At 29.9% G+C, this 7,351-nt stretch overlaps 2 pseudogenes; both read right to left on the bottom strand.

Moving 5' to 3' along the window:
• Positions 1–890: 890 nt before the first annotated feature.
• On the bottom strand, positions 891–3,463 carry LOC120077240 (receptor-like protein EIX2; annotated as a pseudogene).
• On the bottom strand, positions 2,987–4,036 carry LOC150035964 (receptor-like protein EIX1; annotated as a pseudogene).
• Positions 4,037–7,351: the final 3,315 nt, after the last annotated feature.

Below are 7,351 nucleotides of genomic sequence, written 5' to 3'. Positions count from 1 at the left end.
GTTGAAGTACCATATCTTAGTGAAATTGGGGCACTTATGTATATTGCTAATAATACAAGATCAGATATTGCATTTTTAGTAAAGAATTTACATATTTTAGTACAAAGACGTGTTAAAAGACCTAGAGTAGAAGCGTACTGTCAAATAATATATATGCTAGAGTTCTGGGGACACAATTTATTTGCCATTGTTTTTATTTATTTAATGAAAAAAACATTTGAAATTTTAGCTAGATTTTGTTTGTTCTTTCAATATAAGGCTCCTTACGTATATAGCAAAATGAGGCTAAAATATTGTAGAAAAGAAAAAAATTTACAACTAATGAGAAATATATCAAAATTTACCTTCAGCTCGTAGAAAATGTCTAAAAAGTTCATTAAATGCACAAAAAATATCAAAAGCCTCAAGTTTTCGATTTTAGTGATAGATTTTTATCCTTTCTATGAGATTAATGATAGACAGTGATAGATTTCTCTTACTATCTATCATAGATCTAATAGATAGTGACAGAAGTCTGTCACTCATATACTTATTTGATACTTTATTTATTTGAGACTTGTGTTTAATGATAAACTCATTTTTGTCTTTATATGTAGTCATCTTGGTAATTTGAGGTTAACAAGACAACCAAAATCTATAGTATGCTGATAGACCTTAAGAGATGTACTTATTTGATATTTTAATTGTACTCTTTTTCTCACAATTTATTGTTTCATATGTGTATTTGAGTTCTTAGCAGGTTTTTAAATATAAAGACAAGTTTTTTGAAAACCATTTTTTTTTTTAAGTTTTCACTCTGATTTTTAAAAGATTCCTAATATATAGAGAACGGAAATAAAAAAACAAAAAACTTTCCAAAATTACAACATTGGAAGGGAAGGAGTTTTGCATAAACTATTAGGCAATACATATTTCAATTGACCATGAAATTATTAACACGTGTCGCAAAAAGGAAAAAAACAGTTCTTTAATCCAATCGATGGACTCAATGGATCAAAGTAGAACAAAATTATTACATGAACATAAATTAAATACAACACGTTGTTTCTTCCCATTGATTTTTTCAACCTTTTCATATTGACCAATATTGCAACATAGATCTTGTCTTTGGTCTCATCCATAAATTGGAAATAAGCACGCCTCCAACTTCTCTTTAATATTAAAGGTCCAACAACTCCCCAAAATCCCAAAGCAAATCCAAGCATCACAATAATACAAAACCACATTTTCTCCAACTTATCTTCTTTATGACTATCACTATTAAAATTGTCGATTTCAATTGAAGGCTTGTCGGAATTTGTATCTGGGCATATAATAGTGAGTGTATCTCCACACAGATATGGATTACCTTCATAACTAGATGGATCATTCAAGGTTGAAAGATGACCTTCTCGAGGAATGCTTCTAGAGAAATTGTTGTTAGACAACTTCAACACGACTAGTGAACTTAAGCTTGACATGCTATTTGGAATTGACCCTGAGAGTTGATTGAAAGAGAGGTTAAGAGATTCTAATCTAGTGATCTTCCAAATTCCACAGGAATTGTCCCCGACAGATGATTATGCGACAAATTTATGTTGAACAAGTTTTCTACTGTGGCTATTTCACTTGGAATACTTTCATATAAGTTGTTAATTGAGAGGTCTACATTCACCATAGAATATAATTTTAAATATGAGTAGTTTCGACTACTTGATTTTGTGACTTGTCTAACATAGCTTACATAACAAATTGCAAATGAATCCTTTGAACTGTCGCATACCAAACCGGACTCAGTTAATTGGTTACTTTTGGTTGCACTGAGATTTGCCCAAATTGGTGGGATGTTTCCTTCTAATTTGTTATCTGCAAGAATCAAAATTTGTAAGTGAGGTAGTAGCAACAAAGACGAAGGAATAAATCCATTGAACTCATTTACTCGTAGATTCAAAATTTGCACTTTAAAGACTTGTACCCATCCATGAAGGAATACTATCAGAGAATTTGTTTCCTTCAAGATCCAAAATAGATAAGGATTTGCAACTTCTCATGGAAATTAATGGCTCTCCGTCAAGTTTATTGTTTGCCAAGTGCATTAGTTCAAGTCTAGAAAGATTCTCCAATGAATTGGAAAAAATTCCTGAAAACTTGTTCGACGATAAATCAAAATATGTCAAGTTTGGTGTCAACAAACAACCAGGAATTGTCCCTGACAATCTATTATTTGAAAGTCCCAAATATCTTAGATTCTTCCATCTACAAACAGATCGTGGCAAAGAACCATTGATATGCATGTTGGAAGCATACAATGCAAACATATTGGAAATCTGGTCGCCAATGTTTTTTGGGAGTGGTCCACTTATTTGATTGTTAGAAATGTCTAAATAAATGAAATTTGAAAATATTAGCCATATTGGTATAAGCCCTGAAATACAGGTGTTGGACAAATCTAAATATAAAGCTGATCCGTTTTGTGGTAACAACCATCGAGGAAATCCAGTTGATCCAAAACCCTTAGTTGATCTCACAGAAAAAATCTCCAATTGGAAAGGAGGTACCCAGTCATGTTTTATTTCAAAAGAGAGAAGGTGATTTCCATTCATAAATACCCGCTTCAACTGTGAGAGATTAGCAAAGTGAATTTCTGTAATAACACCTCTAAGAGGATTCTTAGAAAAATCAAACATTTCGAGATGTCAAATTGTCCAAAACTTTCCCGAATGACACCATCCAAATTATTCTCTCTCAGATCGAAGGTCATTAAGTTCAATAAATTCCCAAATGAGACTGGAATTCCCCCATTAAGCATATTATAAGAAATATCCAAGTTCTTGAGATGAGATAAATTTCCAAATAAAGAAGGTATTGGGCCACAAAGTGAACAACTTCGAAGATAAAGAGACTTCAAGTTCTTTAATTCTCCCAACCAACTTCGAATTTTATGGATCTCAAATTTGATGTTTTCTAGTCCAAGACTTTCTAAACCGTACTCTTCACAACCTGCAGATTAATTTTCATAACTTTCGAAAACATCATCACCAATGAAATGGTTAACTGATAAATCGAGACTTTTTAGGTGGCAATTATTTCTAACTATTGAGGACAAACCACCTTTGATGCTATTAAACAAGTTGCCTCCAAGATTCAAAGTATCGAGATTCAAAAGATTGCTTAACCAAGATGGAATTGAAGAATTATATTCATTACCATAAAGCTCTAGGAATCTCAGGGACGTCATGTTTTGAATAAAACTAGGAATTGGACCATCAAACATATTATAAGACAAATCCAGATGTTGAAGTTTGGAGAGAAATGAAGAATTTAATGGAGCATGAATATAATGGGTGTTTTGAAGTCCACAAAAATTCAATTTTAATGACACTAAAAAAGAAGGAAGAGTATTCAACACATGCATGAAATCTAATCCTAACTTACTTTGAATTGCTTTTATACCACTCAAGTCAAGATATTCCAAAGATGAAAGACTTGAAACCCATTCAAGGCCATCGATAAACAACTCTCCTGGATATAAATAATTCGGTCCATCCAAATACCCATGGTTGTTCAAATCAAGATCAATCAGTTTAGATAAATTTCCAAGAAAAGGTGGAATCGTTCCATGAAAGTAAGTAAGAGATAGATTGAGATATCTTAACTCATGAAGCTGAGTTAAATAGATAGGAATTTGAGTTTAGTTGAAAAAATTATCACTTAAATCCAAGTAATTCAAATATTTCAATTCAAACAAACTAGATTCCACACCATTAATAAGTAAAACAGAGGATGAGGAATAGTCGTAATTTCGTAGATTAAGCTTGACGACATGACCGTCATTAGTGTCATCACACCCCACTCCTTCCCAACTACAACAATCAATTCCTTTCCAAGAAGCCAAGCGATTAGAAGAATCAATGAAACTTGCCTTAAGCTTAAATAGTAATTCTCTCTCTTGTTTGATGCAAAACGTAGTTGAAACCTGAGAGGAATAAAGAAAAATTATAACCATGAAGAAAGTAGTCACAAAAGTGGTATTATTTTTGCCCATATTACACACTAATTGGATTTCAAACTTCAATATCGACTCTAATTAAGGTCTCTCTATATAAACTATGTGCAAAGAAATGTTTTCTTACTATGGTAGGGTACTAATTTTTTTCCACAATTTTGTGGGGTAGCAAATAGCCGACAACTTTGACCAAAATGTTCTATTAAGAACGAGAATTTATTGTAGTTTTCATCCCTACCATTATTGACCCAACTACCAAAGCTTCTCTGCTTTGTTGACCAAATAAGTAAATAAATTGGAAATTTTCATATATAAAAAAAAAATGTCAAAACTATTTACACAAATAAGAAAAAAATATTGATAGACAATACAGTGGTATACTTCTATTACTTACTTCTATTACTTTCTATCACTGATGGATATTGATAAACTTCTATCAGCCTCTATCAACCTCTATCAAAGTAGATTAAAATTTTACTATTTTATGTAAATAGTTTTTCTTATTTTTCTATTTTTGAAAATCGCCCTAAATAAATCCCTTTTCCAATTATTAACTCTTACCATAGACGTAAACATATGTATATTAATTGATTTAAATGTTATTTTAAAAATTTTCACATCATTGAATCATTGAGTATTAAGTATTAGTTGAACCCCAAACATTGTAAAAGAAATTCTGAAACTCAACTCACAATCTTCTATTTATAAGATAAAGAGGTAAAAAATCTTAAGAGCACACCACTTTATTAGACCACCATGCTGAATTTAAATACAAGTAGCTCAACTACAAATCCTAAATTCATAACTTAATTGCAGCATTATTTCTAACAAACATACGTATATCAATTGACTTAATCATTATTTTAAAATTTTCATATAAGTGAACCATTTAGTATTTCACGGAATCTATGAATAGAGAGAACCAAATCAATCATTTTTTAATTATTGGAGACATTATTGTTTAATTTTGAAATATTGGCACTAGTTTATAGGGATGTACATGATCCGGGTTGGGCCGGGTTGAAAGAATTTTGTGGACAAACAAAAAAATTTGAGTTGACTAATAATTAACCCTATCGGTTCATTTTTGAAGGGTCAAACCAACCTAACCCAAAATTTCTGGGTTGGGTCGGGTTGGATCACCGGTTTTGTTTTTGTTTTTGTTTTTTTTTTAATTTTGACCTTTTTTTTTTTCGTTACTTCCTTTTCTATTGAACAATTTGCTTTTTGTGGATCAATAAACCTTCATATTTAAAAAACTGAACTGATTCTAAATATATTACATCAATTAATAAATATTTTAATAATAAAAAATCATGTAATCTATACGAAATTTTAGCATTTACATTAAAATATAACCACCATAAATTCAATATAAACTTTGAAATAAACTTTCTCAAATAATTCAATTCAAATGTTCAAGTTCAAAGTCTCTACTCAAAATATTCAAAGTCATCATTCAAAATAGAAACAAAAAGTCTAAGTTTAATAATAGTTATTGGCCTATTAAATAAAATTTCAAGTTCAATAATAATCATTCAAAAGCACCACGAGGAATGAGGAATGACTTGAGTGAATTTTCTTCTTTATCTTTGGTTTTTTCACTTCTCAATGCCTGAAAAAATTACAAATACATTAAATCAAGAGGATCATTTATAAGTAATAATAATATTTGATCTTATGGTAGTAAAACTTATCATTAAAATCATCATTATGCTCCAAATCTAATTTCTTATTTCAAAACAACAGAGGATGATATGCTCTTTACAAAACAAATCATGCAAAATTAAATATATTAATTATTTGAGCAGAATACATTTTAGATATGTACAATAAACAGGTTACATATGTCCTTTAAAAAATTCATTTAATTACCCAACTCAATATTTTCAAAAGTCTCTAACTCTTCAAGTTGTAGATGGAGGTCTTTGTGTACTTTCATTTTGTGGCTCAAAATAAACCACACAACATAAGCCCTCCACACTCATAATTAATTATTATGTGCTTCTTTCTATTTATTTATATAAAAATATATTTATTTTCCACGCACGATATGTTTGGTAGTAAATTTAAAAACATAACATATTTAGATTAAGGATATTTATGGGTTGGATTGCATTGGATTAGATTAAAGAAAATTTTAGACCAAATCCAATTGTTTGATTTATAAATTTCTTCAACACAAATAATCTTCATGAAAAAAATGAACCCAACACAAATGTTTCATGGTTAGATTGGGTTGAATTGATACGGGTTACTCGAATTATTTATTTAAATTTTTTTGTTCTAAAATAAGTAAAATGTCTGTAAAAATCTGCTTTAATTATTTTCATATATTCAACTAAAATTAATAACTCAATTTCAATTGATATAATAAAAATTTTCTTTTCAAGGTGCTAAGAGACTATTGTCGAGAGTTGGTAGAGAATAAATTATTACAAATAATGAAACTAAATAAAACTAAAATCAATATATGTATAATAATTGTATCATAACTAACAAAAAAATTATATTTTAAAGTTAATAACAAGTTTCGTGTACATATCTAGGCCTCTTTTTGGAGTCAAAGAACTTTGAAATGAATCAAGAATCCTCCTCCTATACTAAATGCGGATTCAGAAGCGACTGTAGATATCAAAACTGACAAAACATCTCGAAAATTTTTTATTTATAAAATGAGATATTTGTAGCAATTCATTTTCTACTAGTACAATATCTCAAAATCATTTTTATCTTCTATAACCTTGTTAGATAAATAAGAAGTCAAATCATTCTCCACTTCCAATGAAATTTCTTCTTCTCTCAATCTCTTAAAAGTTATCCACGAATTATCTATTTCTTCGTCCACCCCATGATCAGACAGTCTTTGATTGTTGAGAATCATTGGTACTATGACTACCTCGAGACAAAGTGTTATGTGATTTGTAAAAGTCATATAGACGATACAAATATAATATCTCTCTCAACCATATCCTTAACCACATCACTATCATAAACATTGGAAATACAATAATTCAAGTACTTCAACTTGTACCGAGGATCAATCACCATAGGCACAAACATCAATTTATTCATTTTTTCAAGCGAACTCCAGTACTTATCAAACTTCGTCTTCATATTCATTGTCATCATACTTAGAACTTAGTTGATATTGTTGCCTATTTGTTTTAAGCAAACTTAATTTTATTAATTTCTTTATAACCAACATTAGAAGTCATATATGAAGATCCACTTAACGTTGTGGTAGTTTCATAAAACCTTTTTAAAAACTTAATAAATAGACCTACCGTCAACAAATCACCCCAATCTTTTATTTCCACGGTCATCTTCCTCGAAGTAATCAACAAAATTTGAGTCCCTTTCTCC

This window comes from Benincasa hispida, chromosome 5 (genome assembly GCF_027475165.1).
Source record: "Benincasa hispida cultivar pf3 chromosome 5, pf3_genome.v1.1, whole genome shotgun sequence".
Lineage (NCBI taxonomy): Eukaryota > Viridiplantae > Streptophyta > Magnoliopsida > Cucurbitales > Cucurbitaceae > Benincasa > Benincasa hispida.
This window is presented reverse-complemented; position numbering and strand designations above follow the sequence as displayed.